The sequence below is a fragment of the Megascapheus bottae genome, chromosome 35 (genome assembly GCF_031878675.1).
Source record: "Megascapheus bottae isolate mThoBot1 chromosome 35, mThoBot2.hap1, whole genome shotgun sequence".
NCBI classification, from domain to species: domain Eukaryota; kingdom Metazoa; phylum Chordata; class Mammalia; order Rodentia; family Geomyidae; genus Megascapheus; species Megascapheus bottae.
The window spans coordinates 4910376-4929415 of record NC_143543.1 but is presented as its reverse complement, the minus strand read 5'-3'; the positions used below and the strand labels follow the sequence as shown (position 1 = coordinate 4929415).

Genomic DNA, 19040 nt, shown 5'->3' with positions numbered 1-19040 from the left:
ACTCAGCAAATAGCCAAAAGTGATATTGGTGGTTAAAGTGGTAAAGCGCCAGCTTTAATCAAACACCCAGGGATGATAGCCAGGTTTTAAGTTTAAACTCCAGGACAAGTAATGAAAACATAAATTTTAGCAAAGAATTATGAAAGAAAAAGTAAAAGACGATGCAACAGTGAACATATATTAGTGGAGATGAACAGATAAGTCTAGACATATTAAAATCATCAAAAATACACAGATTGAAATTTAAATTTTGCTAGTTATGGCTAGAATTATTGAGTGTAACATTACTAGAGAAAGGCATAAGAGTCACATAGTAAATGAAGTGATTCCAAACATATGAAGTAATATTTGATAGAAAAAATCAGAGTAGATTTATTCTAAATCTTCTATACATTTGAATAATTATGTTGGTTTCATATTAAGAATGTTTGTTGCTCCCAGTCCGTGTTTTCCCCTGGAATCCATGCAGACAATTTCTATCTAGTATTCACAAGTTGATGTAGCATTTAGGGGCAAAGATGCAGCTCAGGAGCCCTGGACTAGAGACCAAGATGGAAAAGACCTCTACAGCCACCATAAGCTTTCCCTTGTCACTGTGGTAGACAGGCAGAAAAGTGAGCCAGACACTGCAAAACACCAGCATGCTGAAGGTCAGGAACTTGGCTTCGTTAAAGGTGTCAGGCAGGTTCCTGGCCATGAAAGCCACAGTGAAGCTGGCCAGGGCCAGGGAGCCCAGGTATCCCAAAAGACAGCAGAAACCATTGAGGGAGTCTTTGTTACTCAAGATAATGATGTGCCCACATTCAGAGTGTTTATCTGTGTCAATGAATGGAGGAGAGGTTCCCAGCCAGATTCCACAGAGTCAATTGGATCAGGGTGCAGATGGAAATAATGAAGTTAGGTGCCCCTGATATCAGCAGCCACCTCATCCTTCTCCCAGGAGAAGTGGCATTGAAAGCCATAACTACAGTTAGAATTTTAGCCAAGACTGCAGAAACAGCTACAGTGACTGCAACTCCAAATGTGGTTTGTTGTAGAATGCAGGTGACTGTGTTGGGATGGCCAGTAAAGAGCAAAGAACAGAGAAATCAGAAGATGAGGGAGATGAGCAGGATGTAGTTGAAAGCCTGGTTATTAGCCTTGACAATAGGGGTGTTATGGTATTTCACAAACACCCCAAGAGCAACTGCTGGGAGTGTAGAAAAAATAAGAGATATACTTGCTAAAGCCATCCCTAAAGGCACTCCATGACCCAGGATACTTGTTGCTCTTTGAAAGCACTTGTTTCTCTCTCTGTTGGCATACTGATGATCTGGGCATCTCACACATTGCTCTGTATCTGGTGCAGAAGTCAATTAACAATCAGGCCCTCTTGAAGAATTTAAAAGGAAATTAATAAATCATTATGTAGATATATTTTTGACATGTCAATAATTACTAGCAAAACAATATATTTGCTAAATATTATAAGGTATGCTCATTACTATTGTTATATCGAATATGTTCTCATATTGATTGCCACAATCCAAGTTGAAGTTGTTTACTTGAGATGACTAACATGAATGTTGTTTCATGCATATCTAATAACCTAAAAATAATTTTCGATATTTCTTCATGCTTCCATCATAATTCTCATCCTTTCATGCACAATGCAATGTACTCAACAAGGTGAATAGGAAAGCTTTACTATCCTGCATGTCTGTATGCAATATGAATATTGGCTCTGTGGCCCTTCCTTGCAATTATATTTGTCTCTGCTACACACCTGTCATGCAGTAAGGAACCCAGAACCAACTAATTTATTAAAGGTATAAATTTATGATATGTACAACATTTGTAGCTTCTTCTTACATCAAACCTGACCCAACTCTTGCTCTGTTTTAAGAACATGTCTTCCCAAAAGAAACAAAGCTGTGGAAGATCTGTGTTTCCTTTATAATATAAAAAATATTTTGGAGAGAACTGAGACCTTGTAATTAAAAGGGTTTTTCACATAATATGACAGAGATCAAATTTAAATTATGGTGTAGTTGAATAAACATGAATGCAATAGACTCCAGAAAAGATAATCCTATATGTAATTCAGAACTCAATGTATTTTTCAAAACGCAGTGTCATTCATTATCACAATTAAATTACTAAGTAAAAGAAGGAAGACTGATTCTTAATGAACAACATTTTCACACATTTGCATGGATTTGGGGGGGGCACTAGGCAAGAGTATAAATTTCTCCCAAAGCTGAGAACATACCTGTCTCATTAGCATACTCATTCTCTGAGGAAGGATTACAGTTAAAGCAATAGGCAGCCTTTTCCTTCTGAGAGGATTTCCTGAATCCGGGAGCACAACTCTCACTGAAGGCAGAGTGAGTAGGCTAAAAAAATCAAATGTGTGCCAGTATCTGTTTAGCCTTTTACCTAATTCTCCCAAAATTCTATTATTTGAAATAATTGGATGATGAAACACAGTATTTCTACACATATAAATCCAGTCCCTTAATTAAATGGTGTTATGATTTGCACATCATGTGACCAAAAAAGGCTTATGTGCTATCGGGTTGTTCTCTAGTCTGTTGAACTACTGATAAACATGAATTTTTAAAATATAGAGATTAATATTGAGAATGTGAATCTTTGTGGAGCATCTTGAATTCATATCATTTCATGTCTCCTACTCATCTGTGAAATGGTAAAGGGCAAGGAGGAAGAATCCTCTTTAGAATTAAAAAATATGCTATAAGGTAAACCACAGAGCTTCCTATTTAGGATCATGTGAAACACATATACATATTATGCTATTACTTTTCCAGTATCTGTACTGTGAGAATATTTTTTTCTCACAAATTCAATGATTTCATTCAATGATTCCTTTCTTAAAAATATCTGTTTATGGGCCGGGAGTTTGGCCTAGTGGTTAAAATGCTTGCCTAGCATGCATGAAGACCCAGGTTCGATTCCTCGGTACCACATACATAGAAAAAAAAGCCGGAAGTGGTGCTGAGGCTCAAGTGGTAGAGCTCTAGCCTTGAGAAAGTCCAAGGATGGTGCTCAGACCCTGAGCTCAAGCCCAGGACTGGCAAAAAAAAATATCTGTGTAGCAGACCAACCTAAAATTAAATGAACTTCCACAGAAGAGAGCAAAATAAACCATTCAAACACATAAAGTGATCCAACATACAATTTATAACAACGTTAGAACATGCTAAGAAACATGCAAATTATATTTTTGATAATATTCTAAATAAATATTTAGAAACAACTTACACTTTCTGAGGGGGATGCTGATTCTGGAGCTTGAATTCACGGTCCAGACACTATAATTGACCTTTTCTTACTCAAATTTAGCACTGTACCATTTGACCAAGAGCTTAAGCTTATTTTATTGGTTATATATTGACAGAGTCTCACAGAGTTTGCTATCCTGTTAGGCTTAAAATTCGCCTGTAGTTTCATATCTGAGCAAGGCAACCTCCTGATTAAATAGGATTACAGGCATCAGTCACCAGCACACAGACCTGATATTGTGGTGGTTAAGTTAAGATAACAGTTTTCGAGGTATTCCTGCTTGGATTGACTTCAAACCCGTGATAGTCAGACCTGATTAGATACCATTATAGAAATCACTTGTTCCCATCCAATCAGCTATAAATTTTTTGGCTAAAGTTAACTTCTATATCCTTAAAATATTACCGTTAAATGCAACCCACCTCTGTTGATTCTATGGCTGACTCTATTATATCTTCAGATAAAGACAGTTGATGAACATGTAGAACATTTGGAGAAAATTTTCCTATTTTTAACTCAAGATCAAGACCTTCTGGAAAACTCTAAATGTTCACAATGTCATATTCTGAGACCAATATTCTGTTGTCATCTAAAATTACCAGATATCCACCAGGATTGTAAAATATGATGATTTTCAGAAAATAGTGTATCTGAAAGAGATACATTATTTCATGGTGAAGAATATTCCAAGATTAAGATAGAAAACTGAACTGAGAAAAGTTCCTGATTGCTTTTAATCTCTGATTCAGAATTCACGGATAGAAGAAACATCTAATGAAGTTCTCCACAGGAAAATCTTCGAAGGAGTAAAAATTATCTTTCTGAATCTTGATCACTTGACAAAGGAGTAGAAGGATTTTTTCAAGAGACTCTTATTTCACATAAATAATCATAAATAAGACATTTCTCATATAGCTATTTCAGGTTTGCCACAAACATAAACTCAATCAGTGTCTATAGTGTGATTTCCTGAAAATTGTAATACCTACAGTAGAATGCAACTAGGTCACTTACAAATATCTATCTATGTCTATCTAGTTACTTTTGTTCAGCACAACTTAGAAAACTATAGAGAAATGGATACATTTGGACTTTTTCAAAACATTTACTACAAATATATTGAGTCTATTTGTACCTTAAATAATTTGTAAAACATGGAATTCATTTGGTCCTTGTTATTGGCATGTTCTTCCTTAAGAGCACATGAACACATGTTTAGATTGCCTAACAAACATTTACAGAAGTATAATTTCTTCAGTTTTGGAAAAATATCTGAAATATTTAATGTCATATGGTAAGAAATACCTCTAGGAAGTGATTTGGCTCATAGTTTGAGTCATCCAAAGAGAAGGCCTTACCTGTACAGAGGAAGATACTATCCCTTTCCTATTTCCCAATGTTTGTACTTCTGTTTGATGAAGAAGGAGTCCATGCAGAGCCTGAGCCACAGCATACACAGCATTGTATATATTCTTACTGTGTTCAGACATAATCATGTCAAAAATGTGCCTAGGCAACCAACCCAAGAAAGCTTCCTGAGGACGGTTTTTCCATGTTACACAGTCAGACACAGAATGTGAACAATTACAAGAGAGAGATCACAGCCTAGCAAGGAACAAGTCTTTTGGGTATTTGGAAGGGCTAACTGCCTTGTCAAAATCTGTGAATCCAGTAAGCTCTGGGGAATGGTGTGAAAAAATGTATGGCACATGAAATGAACCTTGCATGAAATATGTTCTCCTTGTGGTTAAATCCAACTGTGAGTTCATGATACAAACTTTGCCTTTTATTAAATACTGCTCAATACACATCATTAAATTTAGTAGCGATTCATTATCAGCATATATGATGAGGACATTTGCTGAAGTATTATTAATCGGGTAATAAAGTGCCATAACTTTAAATGACAGGGTATAGTTTGGGATTGTGTAGCTCAAAGGTTACACAAACTCTGTTGTTGGCCATCTGTTCTTTCAACTCAGGAACAATCTGCAAACCATTCTCATCTTGTGAAGTTAACAATCCAACCCAATTCCAGGTGAAGTGAAGCAATAAGGAGACCACGGCAGTAGCTATCCATGTATCCTTTGAGGCCATCTGATAGAGAGCAGGAAACTTTTGATGGTCACTCAGGGCATGATCAAAAGACACAAAGGTAAGTTAAAGGGAATGAAAATTGGATTATAAATGAATGCGAAAATTTCTATACGACACAAACTCAGTGAAGATACATGTTAAGTAGTGAGTTAAAGTAAGCAAAATTTGGGTTTTGCTTTCAGGTTTCAAAGTCATGAAAAAGTGTTTTAGTTCTACAATATATTACTTTGCATGTAAATTGTCTCTGGAACTTTGTCACAGATTCTGTCAACTCCTTCCTTCTATATCAACCCAACCAATTCCCTGACTTTCATAGTTCCATTGTCACATATGTACATTGAATATTATGTTGTATTTTCCAACATATGTATTTCCTATTCTTCTGACCCCATGCACAACCCATGAGCCCCAACTCCCCTCAGATAAGATATGACTCGTTTATATGGTGTTTGGTTTGTTTTTATATTGTTTGTTATTTGATTGGAGAGATTATGCCCTCGAATTTCACCCCCTATGTAACATACTTTCCACATTAATCATACACATGCATGTGTGTGTGTGTGTGTGTGTGTGTATACCTGTTAATGTAAATTTTATGTTTCTCTGGATTTTTTTCTAGTCCTGGGGCTTGAACTCTGGGACTGGGCACTGTTCTTGAGCTTTCTCAAGGATAGCACTCTACCATTTGAAAAACAGCACCACTTCTGGCTATTTTCGGTGTATATGATACTGAAGAAGTGAACCCAGGTGTTCATGCATGCTAGGCAAGCACTCTACCACTAGGCCACAATCTGGCCCTGTTCTGCATGTATATCCTATTTTATGCTCATGGTTTTTATTTAATATTTACATAATAGGAGCCTGACTTACTGCATGTGCCTCTGTGCCTGTGTGTATGTGTTTCTGTGTGCATGTGTGCACACATGTGTGTCTGTGTTTGCTAGCACAGCTCCACTGACCCTCAGAAACTCATGCAGTTTCTTTGCTTTTTTCCCTCAAAGTTAGAACACAATACAAGGGTATACCACACTTTATTACCTGCTTTTTGTTAGTTAATTAGATAACTCCTTTGTAGCTATGATTACAGGTGTAAGAAACCAGCATTTCTTTATACTTTCAAGCCATTTTCTTTTTAAAGAAAATTATTGATAAGACATAAGATTCCAAATAATCCCTTTGTCTGATCTAAATTTCCAATCCCTTTCCTGCCGGGGCCTACCAGCAGCAAATTGGGGTTCCTGAAATAGGGGGCAGGGACTGGAAAAATTAGAAGAGAGACAAACACATCGGGTCCGGGAGGTCTGCAGCCCAGGCAAAAACTGCAGCGCCCATTTATTCTCAACTCAAAGTTTATATCCCTTCTTGAGACCAGGGCACTGCCAGGTGTTACATCCAGATGGTTAATCAGGGAACTGTTGGGGGTTACATTCACATGGTAAATCTCAGATCAATTGAACAGGAGAAGGCCAAAAAACAATAAGACAATCAAGCAATTATATGATGCAAATCAAAGTACAGTTTGATTCCACTCTTGCTCCCGACATATCCCCCATTTTTATTTTAAAAGAAACACAAGTGCAATTTCTATTCTTTCCACTATCTCTGATATCTCTAATTATCCTGTCTCACTTTCCAAAAATGACTGGTCCCTTCATCTAAAGGCGATTGATGGGCGGAGATTCAGCTTCTGTGACTTCTTCAAGCTGACTCAAGGGCGTTGTCTCTGTGCTTGACCAGGGACCTTAAGAAGCCTAGCCTGTTTTATCAGGGATTGCAAGGATTAGATATCAGGAATAATAATTTGCTCCAAACTGGAGATCATATTTAACATTTAACAACTGCACAAACCATCTTTGGCTACAATAGTGTAGTTTACATAGCACCCATTTGCAAAGGCCTTTTCTTGATTGTCTGGGGAACTAAATTTCTGCAACCTTAACAATGCTTCAGTTCTCAGATCTAAATAGATTAATAGAGACACAAGCCTCAGATCCACAAACTTTTCCTGAATTTGTGGCTGGTGTCAAAAATAAATAAATAAATAAATAAAAATTTCGCTCAATTAGGACTTTAAACTACCCACTATCACAGAAGATTGACAAGTTCCTGCCCAGTTATGAAAGGCACGGGCATTAGTAAGGCATGCTTACAAACTATTCTATGACCTCCCGGCTCTGATTAATTTGATCGGCCAAGCACAAGTGACTAAGATCTGACACCATCTCTGCCATCCAAGCAGAGGCTTTCTGCATCGTGTCCCAGTAGAGTTTCTCCACACAGGGATAAATGTCCCATTGGCATTTCACTTGCTTAGTTGCTGCACTTGAACTCAGGGCCTGGGCACTGTCCCTCAGCTCTCCAGCTCAAGGCTAGCACCCTGCCACTTTTGAGTCCCAAACTCAGGGCCTGAGTGCCGCACCTCAGCTCTGCAGCTCAAGGCTTGCACTCTGCCACTGTGAGTGCCACAGCTTGAGTGCTGTCCCCCAGCTGTTCAGCTCAGAGCTAGCACTCTGCGGCTTCGCGCTCCAAAGCAACTCTGCCTTAATAGCATTCTGCTGCCAGATTAGACACCACAGTCTCACAGGGACTTTGCTTTGCCCGGGGTTGGCTCAAAACTGCAGTTTTCAGATCAGTGAGTCCTACAAAAGGCCACGTTTCTCCAATTAGAGCAACAAGGTGGTCGACACAGAAATAGTCTCTAAGCATGAGCTTACCTAGAACCTGGTAAAAGCCAAAGTTACATCTGAATAAGGATTGCTGTTCTTCTCCAATGGGCTAGCTGGAAGTTGCTATAAGGTAACTTACAAGAGCAAGCTGAAATAGCAATTAAGCAATTACTTTGGTAGTCCTGATTTTCCTTTTTTCTCTTTCTTAAAACATTTAAGACAACTTCACTTTCAAATATTGTTTAGAAACCCATTTCCAATGTTCTTAATAACTTTTACTGATACTGGCTTAAACAATTAACACCTTAGCCTTTATTTGCAATTGAAAAACCTTTAAGGGCACAAAGAACTCCTTCTGCCCTCAGGCCCCCTAGGGCCCAAGGCACTCCTCTTGCCTTTTAGAAAAAAGGGGCTCTTTTGCAGTTTAGATTACTGTCTAAAACTCCAACAACAGTTTAAACTCAAATAACAGTTTTTCCCTAATGCAAGAACTATAGACATCAGTGCACCAAAACCCTAAGTCTGGACTTAGATTCCTCTCCTTTTTAAAATACACCCAATAGCATGGAGATAAACCTTTAAACATTCCTTTAAAATACTAATCACATTATCCACATTTTACCATCAGATTTCTAGTGTCAGTTTGCAAGAAAAGACAGACAGGCAAAGTTTCTGACGTTAATGAACAATTTTACATTGAGATCTCTAATACATGTTTCCAAACTTTAACTTAAAGTGATAAATCCCAAATTCCCTAACACCTCTGTGCTGAACAGGATACAATGTTTACAATGTAAACAGCTGTATGCCTTGCAATAAAATGCAGATTTCAGGATCTAGAAAAATATTTACCAGCTTTTCTTTAAGACAATGCAATAAACCTTTGAGATATAGGAAACATTCAAACCTACTAATTTTTTGAAGTTCAGACTTAGATTTACCCAATTCCCTTTGTGTTTCAAATGAGCTCAACCATTGTTTTATACAGCATGCTGACAATTTAACCTTGAACATGTTCACTCACACCCATTCGCACACACATTCATACTCAAAGATCTTAAAGCGCGCAAAATTAATATCGGCCGTTCATTTTCCGGAAAATTTTAGTATCATGAAGGTTTTTTGCTAATCTTATTCTTGTGGGTGACAACCAAGTTTTAAAACAAAGCCCTTTTTAACAAAGCAACTAGCTAAAATTAAAGACTGAAGTTTGTGTCCTGCCACCAACTGTCTCTAGACTGTCACTTCAGCAGGTTGTAGGAAAAAGGAAACTAGACAAAGACTGCAGCTGCTTTGTCTGGCCTCTGCTCACCTCAGCTGCAGCCAATTGGGAGGGGCCATACCAGGCCCGAGTGGAGCGAAAAACTTTTTACTTCCCAGAAATATTCAAAAAGATAACAAGGATGTGCTTGTGTACACACAGAAAAACCATGTGGATCCATATTTAGAACTGGTACCAATTTTAAAGACAAAACAAAAAAAACCAAAATACCCAAGGAAAATTAAGTAACACCAACAAGACAGAGAAGCAGAGACTTTTAAACAGAATCAGACATTGACATATAACAAGAAATTTGGACTCAATCAGATACACTTAACATAAAAAACATGAGCTCAAATGAATGTTTTCACCAAACAGTTATTTTTAGATTTAGACATGTCTTGCTGGTGGGACTCTCAGGTGTGCCTTGTTATCGACAAGAAACTCAGAAGGGGAGGGGGGGTCAAGGCGTCCCTTGACCACCCAGGCCTCTGTTTTAGGCCCACAGTGCACCTTTTCAAACAAACAAACAAAAATAAAATAAAATAAAATAAAACGCAGACATACAGGGGGGTCGGCCGACTTCTACTTACCTCTGTAGGCCTTTGCTTTTCACCTGGGCATCTTTTACAAAAAAGGTTATTAAGAAGAGGGATGGTAAAGACAAAATAATGTCACATATTAAATTGTGTAGAGTCAATGAATATGTTAAAAGGTCCCTACATAATAGTAAAAGGAGGAGAAACACAGCTCATATGAATGTGTGGAACAAGTGGATCAGTAGCAGTCCCAATTGACATGCACAAATAACTCAGGTCCTTCCCACATCGCAGGATGCAACAGTGGAGGGTTGGGGGTGTAGGCCCAGTGAGTCGCTGCTTGGATGGCCACTGTCACTCTCCACGATCCGAACGCAGCGTTCAGGCAGCCAGCGGCCGTCATTTTCTCCTTGTGAAAAAACACATACATGCCCTCGACCCCATGTTAGAACAGGATCAGGTCCATGCCAAGCACCAGTTAGGGGATCCTTCCACTTTACTAAGGCAAAAGCACGCTGCTCTCTTTTTTCCCAGAATCGCTGAGCAGCAGATAAATTATTTGAATCCAAATTCAAAAAATTTAAAACAAATAAAGCATGATTAAGTATATTCACAGGGGTAGCGGGATACAACTCTCCTTTCTGTATTTTACCAATTTGATATTTTAATAATCCATTAACTCTCTCCACGATACCCTAATCCTTGTCTCTGTGAGTGAGACTGGGGTTGGAGTGGCTCTGGCTCCCCCTGTGCTGCTTGGCCTGGTCCCCTAAAGGGGAGGAGGCCTTGATCAAGTAACTGCTTAGTGACCGCAGCACTAGGACTAAACATATACACTCCCATTTTTTCCATGATATCACGACCCCATAAATTAATTGGCAGATGATCCAGCACAAATGGCTGAAAATGACCAGAGTGCCCTTCCTCATCTCTCCAAGTAAGAATCGCACTGCTCTGCTGTGGGTCAGTTGCATACCCCATCCCCTGTAGGGAAGTCATAGAGGTTGTCAGGGGCCATTGGGCTGGCCAAAGTTTTTTAGATATCACAGACACATCTGCTCCAGTGTCTAATATTCCTTTAAAGGGCTTTTCTTGTATAAATATAGCCATCTCAGGCATCTCTTGTTTTATGCTTTGTACCCAATAGATATCAGAAGATCTAAATCCTCTCTGTCCACATGGGGAATTAGCAGGCTCCCCAGGAGGTAAAGGCACAAGTATTAGTTGTGCTAATTTTTGACCGGCTGGGATCGATACCACGTGTTTCGGGGCAGAGGCCATAACTTTGATTTCTCCAGTAAAATCCTGGTCAATTTTGCCAGGTGTAATCTGTATCCCTTTAAGGGCTGAGCTACTTCGTCCTAACAGCAATCCAGCCACTCCCGGGGGAAGGGGGCTGAAGACCCCCGTGGGGAGGGCTTGTGTCCCCATCTCTGGGGTCAATACTGAGCAGGTGGAGGAACAGAGGTCTAATCCTGCACTGCCTGGGGTGGCACGGAGGAGGCTGGAGACTGATCTTGGGGGGTTGTTAGAAGATGCACTTGTGGCCGAGAAGAGGGAGGGACTGCCCCATGGTTTTGCGGGGCCAGGGGCTGGCCCCTTCTCCAGTTTCCCGAAAACGGGCGGCCATTGCGATCTGTTGCTGACTTGCAATCTTTAGCCCAGTGCTTCCCTTTACCACAGCGTGGACATGTGCCAGGTGATTTTTCTCTCTTTAACCTGGCCTGGCGTGGGCATTGCGTCACCCAATGTCCTATTTGTCCACAAGAAAAGCAACGCCCTGTGGGTCTAGCATCCCGAGAATGCCTCTGACCTCTGTATTTTAGAAATTCAGTAACAGTCTTTTCTTGAGGAGCGGCGGCTAAAGTAAGGCCTTGTACATGGGAGGGTCCAATATCAGCACACAGTGAAATAAAGTCCGTGATTCCTCCCTTATTCCTATGGGGTCTGATAGCCGCCTGACAGGCGGCGTTGGCATTTTCATAGGCTATGTGTCTAACTATAATCCTCCTTGGGTTCTCATCTTGTACTAGGCAGTCTGCAGTCTCCATTAATCGAGACAAAAATTCTAGATAAGGTTCATTCGGTCCCTGTTTAACTTCTACTAGATTTTTTGTAAGATTGGAATTGCGTAACCTTTTCCAAGCCTCTCTCGCTGCAGCATTTATTTGTAAATAGGCCTCCTTTGCATAACCCAATTGATCTTCGGTGTTTTTATAGGTTCCCTCTCCTAAAAACTGATCAACAGGGTAAGGCAGGTTCTTAGACCCATTTGTTTCAATTTTAGCCCGACACTGTGCAGTGAACTCTGTCTCCCATAATAAGTACTCTCCTGCACTAAGGCATGCTCTGGCAAGCCGCTTCCAGTCATTTGGGCATGCAATACCAGCACACGTGGCCTCCAATATTACTTGAGTAAAAGGGGCAGTTGGCCCGTATTGGGAGCAGGCACTTTTTAAATCCTGTAATAGTTTAACAGGAACAGGTTGATGGTATACTTGTTCATCATGATCAACTAAACTAGGGAAGCATCGAGGCCCTGAAATATCTTCCCTCTCTCTAGCAGCCTGAGTCAGGTTTAATTGCGATGCACTGTGCCTGGTTGTGGTGCCCGTTAAGAGGGACTTGTTGCTAGGGCCTTTAGGCTTGCCTAAAGGTTGAAAAAGGGATTGAGGCCGTAAGGCTGCAGCTGGTGGCGGTGGGTGTGAGGGGTAAGGTTTAGAATCAGACACCATAGTGGCCTGAGGGTCATCTTTCTTTCTTACTTCTGGGGGGGCTCTCTGCTCCATCCCCATTTTCGATAGAAAATGTAGCATTTCTTCTAACTTCTTCTCTATCATAGCCACCCGGCCCTCCATTGACTCATCATAACTTTCCTCCTTGATATTCAAACCTGAATTCTGATACTCAATATCTACTGGTTGTTGTTCCCTTTTCAAGATCTCACTTAGACTCTCTTGGGCTGCTGCATATGGCTCAGCCTCAGGTTTTTCAGAAGGGTCTTTTAACTCATAAATTTCCCTTAATTCAAGATTAAGTTCAGCATTTTCATGTAGAGGATCTATGCATTCACTTACTATATTCCATACATCAATAGCCTCTACTGGGGTCTTTTCGGGGCTATATACATTATAATATTCTTGAATTCTTTTTCCCATCCGCTGCGAGGTTTTTTGGAATTCTTCCTCTATAAACCTCGGGCACGCCTCCTCGACAAACTGTAGGAAGCTCTGAAGCACCCCTTTTTCCACCCACGTTCCGTGGGCTTCAAGTAGGTCTGTTAAGATCGGTACAAATGACCTATGGCTATTAACTTGACCCATAATTTTTACTCCTGACTATACACTCTCTTAAGATCCTCTCTTAATAGTCCTACAATGTGTTACTCACCACATCGGGGTCCTCCACCGTCGTCCCAGATTTTCAGGGTCCCTGTTCGGGTGCCAGATGCCGGGGCCTACCGGCAGCAAATTGGGGTTCCTGAAATAGGGGGCAGGGACTGGAAAAATTAGAAGAGAGACAAACACATTGGGTCCGGGAGGTCTGCAGCCCAGGCAAAAACTGCAGCGCCCATTTATTCTCAACTCAAAGTTTATATCCCTTCTTGAGACCAGGGCACTGCCAGGTGTTACATCCAGATGGTTAATCAGGGACCTGTTGGGGGTTACATTCATATGGTAAATCTCAGATCAATTGAACAGGAGAAGGCCAAAAAACAATAAGACAATCAAGCAATTATCTGATGCAAATCAAAGTACAGTTTGATTCCACTCTTGCTCCCGACACTTTCCAAATAATGTGACCATACTCAGCCCATAACCTTGAATACTCACTCTTCGGTATCATAAAATTGCTAGATTTGTAAATCTGGTCCCTTATTTTATCTCTTCTAACACCTGAAATGGCACCAAATCAGACACCTTTAAATATTGTCCCACTCTTCCCACCGTCACCTGTGGAAACATGTAGAGGCCCAGCAGTGTTCCTATCTGTGCAGATGTTAATCCTGATTGTCCTGTAAGTACTGCTATAGACTTGCTGTTGCTCATACAGGAGTAGTTTGGACTATTGTACTTCCCAAAGAGTCAAATGAAGGGATTTTTAAATGCCTTTGGAAATCCAAATTGAATATTGCAGATATGAAATCCCAGAGTCGAATTATGAAGTAGAACAGGGTTTTGGTTGATCTCTTCAATAGCAAATGTCAAGGCCAAAACAAACAGGTAGTTCTTGATGATTAACCTGTGTGATTAGTATAGAAATTTAGGAAAATTTTTTCACAAATTATTATTTTGATGAATAGAATTCTTGCTTCTTTGCCCTGAAATATTAAAACATTACTCCCAATTAAGATCAAATGGGAATGTTGTGTCTTATCCTTGTTTATATGATTAGATAAGGACATGAAGAGAATTTGTCATGAACGGGATTCAGAAAAAAACTTGAGCCAAGAAAGACAGGTTGCTTAGTCCCTGCTACCTTACATTTTACAATAAATCTGATGTGTATTAAACATAAAATAGTCTTTCATGAACAACAATTTTGCCCTGCAGATAATACATTTTTATTTATTTAATGAATTTTACCTTTTATTGTTATTGTGGAGTTGATATGTGGTGGGATTACTTACATGAATCAGGTAGTGAATAGCAAGTATAATTCTTTTTGAACTATCTCTCCCCTTTTGTTGCTCTCTCCTGGTTTGCCTTTCTGTCTCCACCCACAAGATATACATAGTGTCTAGTGAGTAACACAGTTTACTTTTCAACTTTGTTCTACCACTTACGTAGAACAAACACCATTATGTAGAATAAACAAGGTTAAAGGAAATGAAAACAAAAAATAGCAACAATGGCAACTGAAATATCTGTTGTCTCATTTTTTGGAGTTAATTTCATAAAATGTTCTTTTATATGATCAATTGAACATAACTCCTAAGGCTTTTTCAACCACTCCATTAGGTATGATACTTTAGCCTCTGTGTGTGAATGTTTAGAATACTATATAATTCACCAGAGACACCAAATATTCTTTTGTCTTTCCCTTGTAATAAGCAACTCAAGTCTGTGGAAAATCTTTTGTTTTGAATCAAAGTTTATGTTATGTGGTTATATGGCAGCCCAGGCTAATTAACAAATCTTCACTTTTAGAGCAGCTTTCAAAAGTAAAGTATCACTTAAACAAGAGTCTATAGAAAGCTGTACTAGCAGACCCAAATTATTGAACAGCTCTACCTGCCAGATCAACCAGGAAAAGAATTTATATATCAGGCCAGTGAATTTTATTTTTATTTGTCTAATGAAACAAAACACTTTCATCCAACTTTGAGTATTTCCTTATAGAGAAAGGAGCCTCCAACATGTGGGAAGAAGAGAGAATTGTAAGTAAGCTTTACATTGAAATCCCAGTGCCATGGTCACCATTGTAAAATGCAATGATAACTACTGTCTTCCTAATATATTTATCAATTGAGAAACTGGAATGAAAATAATAGATGAGTAAAGGTGATGTAAATATCATTTTTCTTTCCTTCGTCTGTGCAAGGGTTTGTGTGAATACACACACATTATGAAGAAATTAATATTAAATCAAAACACATTTTTAAAGAGGAAACAATGGAGACAAGATAGAAATGCAAGAGAGAGGATGAATTTGCTCTAAACAAAGTGTATGTATATGTCACATTTCAAAATGAATGATCATCATTCTCATGATATATTCCAAGAAGAAGAAAATAGTGAGTGTGAAGAAAAACTAATTGAACATACACATGTGGAGCAGCAACCTGACAACATTATTTCAAAAAGCAAACATTTCTGTTTTGGAGATTTAGTAAATGGTTATGAAAGCAAAAGTTGAAATGATTTTTATTATAAGTAATGACAAAATTCGAAATTCCCAGTGTAGAGAAGGATGCCTATATAACCTGTCTAATGCTGAAAGGTCATCAAGTATTTAACCAAGACATGTACACATCTACAGCAAGGTGCCTTATATGTATACATGTTTAGAAGAGTAAAGAGAGCAATAACAATAACATGCACCTATGTCAGTAACAGCTGGTTCTTCAATAGAAACCACAGAAGCAGAAGAACATTGTAAGACATGTATTAAGATAAAAATAAAAAAATCTATAAGGCAAAACTCTAAGGTAAAATTACAAATTATTCACCAAGATCCCTGTACATAGCAGAAATATCATTTAAATATGAAGGTTAAATGGATAATGATATTCCCAGACAAGACAAGTTAAGAGAATATATTTCACCAGACCTATACAAGATATAAGAAATTATCCTGTCCAATGGCAGAACTGTTCCATTTACGAACAAGAAGAATATACAAGAATGTATCAAACTTACCAGTAAGAGTATGTATACAAGAGAGCTGGGAACACATTAAAATTTTAAATATGCTAGAAAATCATACACAAATTTTTGCAAGCCGTAAATATTAATATAACTATATTGGGACATTTTTATAGAACAGCATAAAATTAAATGTCCAATATTACAAATGATGGGAGGATTACAATGCAATTGCAGATTTTTTTGCCTTTAATGTTTCATCTTAATATCTTAAATGAAAAATTTTCACTGTCACATTTCTGTTATTTACTTATGTATTTGGATTTATTGCTTTTGTGATTTTTTTCTCTTTTTCTCTCATCCCCATTACTGCCTCAGATTAGTATAATTATTCAAAAATAATGTATATTGTGTTGTTGCTGGGTGGAATAATCTGCAGATGTCTGTTAGATCTAGTTGGTCTATACAGTTGTTCAAATCTATGGTTTCTCTGTTGAGTTTTTGCCTGGTTGATGTGTCCATAAGTGAGAGTGGTGTGTTAAGTCACCAACAATCTGTGTTTTGATCTATGTATGTTTTCAGTGAAAGTAAAGTTTGCTTGATGAAGTCGGTGTTCCGAGATTAGGTGTGTAGATATTTAGGATGGTCATGTCTTTCTGGAGGAGAGACCCCTTTAGTAGAATGTAGTAACCTTCTTTGTCTTTTCTCACTAATTTAAGTTTGAAGTCCATTTTATCTGATATGAGGATGGCAACTCCAGCCTGTTTATGGGGGCCATTAGCCTGATAAATTTTCTTACATCCTCTCACTTTCAAAAATGTTTGTTTTTTTTGGGTAAGATGTGTCTCTTGAAGACAGCGGAATGATGGACCTTAATTTTTGATACAAGTAGATAGTCTATGTCGTTTAATTGGGGAGTTAAGTCCATTGATATTGAGAGTCAGGATTGAGAAATATTTATTAGCTCCTGCCATTTTAGAAAGCTTTTATTATGCCCTGTGTCTTGACAGTTCTTGTGGTACTTAGATGGCATCATTTTTAGGTGCCATTTTTTCCTCTGTATTACATTTGTGTTTGTTTTCTAAGTGTAGAACCTCTTTAAGAATATCCTGTAATGTTGATTTGACTGTTAAATAATGTTGAAGTTTTCCCTGGAATGGAATGTTTTTATTGTTCCCTCAGTTATGAATGAGAGCTTAGCTGGGTACAGTATTCTTAGTTGGTAGTTATTCTAATCTCTTCTTGTCAGCAAGGTCTGTGCTGACAAATCTGGGGTTATTCTGACTGGTTTGCCTTAGTTGGTGATTGATCGCTTTTCCGTGGCTGCATTTAGAGTCCTTTATTTGGTCTCTATTGATTCAGTTTGGATTATACTGTGGCGGTGGGATGTTCTTTTCTGGTCAGGTCTATTTGGAGTTCTAAAAGCTTCTTCTATCTGGATGGGCCTGCCCTTCCGGATATTTGGGAAGTTCTCTGAGATGATTCCCTGAAGTATATTTCCAGTACCATTCACCTTTTTCTCTAGATGTTCCTCAATACCAATTAGCCTTAAATTAGGCTTCCCCTAATTGTGTCCTGGACCTCCTGAAGTATTTTCTCATATTTTCTAGATTTGAATTGACTCATTTTCTGTTCTTTCCCTATAACAACTAAATTATCTTCAACCCCAAAAATTCTCTCTTCTCCATTGTATAACCTGCTTTATACTTTATTCTTCAACCCCCTTGCTTCTAATTGCTCATTATTGATGCCTTGCATCTCTTGTTTTAGGTCATGTATGGACTTCTTTAACTCCTTGATTTCCATTTGAATGGTTAGCTCAGTAGCTTTAATTTCTTTCGACCTTTGTTGGAGTTGGGTCACCTTTTTGTTTGTGGATTCTATGAATTCATCCATTTTTCTTTGAAAAACCTTTATTATGGCCTACTTTATGGCTTCCCCTTTTTCACATATCACCTTGTTTATGGTTTCCATTTGTTGAGCTAAGGCTTCCTCCCTTATCTCTTTCTTCATGTTTTCACACTTTTCATTAATGATGTTTATCAATTGCATTTGTATAGCACTTGGAATACTCTCCTCTAGATTTGCCACTGATGGCTCCATTGCCTGTTTATATTGGGTAGGAGGTGCTATTCCTTGATATGACAATTTTCTTGAGTTTCTTGTTCTGTCCATTTGAAAATGGGAGCAAGATTAATACTAAACCAGGTTATAATTTTTCCGATATAACCAACCTGGACCTTTTTAGTTGGCTGACAATAGATGTTCACACTTTTAGATTGTTAATATCACCCTCTCTTTTTTCTGTGCAGTTACATACAGATCTACTACAACCACAGATTACCGATTTATGACCAAAACAATAAGCCCCTCAATCCAATATCTATTGTATTTAAGTCCCTCCTAACCTAGAATGTAATTGAACACCTAGATACACAACATTGCTCAACAACCATCAAATGTAGATCCATGCATTATAAGAGTTGAAGGATGAACAGAGGACCAGAGATAGAAAAATAATATGAAATACAATAAGGGTGGTAGGAAAAGAATAATGCAGGAACGTAAGTTATTATAGTAATGAATAAAAGATATAGTGTAAGGATAATTGACCTAGGGTGATAGTCATGTATAATATGTTTGTTCAAAGTTTAGAAGAACTTAGATTAAATTGAAGAAAATAAGAAGAGTAATAAGAAGAATATATAGAGAAAAGAGGGAGATAGATATAGGAGATTTCAATGATACAAATTTTAAAAAGAAAAGAGAAACAAAACAAAAGGGAACACAAAACAGAAACAAAAAGATTGGGGAACATTCCTCAGTATTGTGAGTTCTTACCCAAGAGATTCTAGGGTTGAGAACCAGGAGATTAAAAAGCAGG

General features: G+C 38.3%; 1 pseudogene; it reads right to left on the bottom strand.

Moving 5' to 3' along the window:
* Positions 1-487: 487 nt before the first annotated feature.
* LOC150042548 (vomeronasal type-2 receptor 116-like) lies at positions 488-4781 on the bottom strand (annotated as a pseudogene).
* Positions 4782-19040: the final 14259 nt, after the last annotated feature.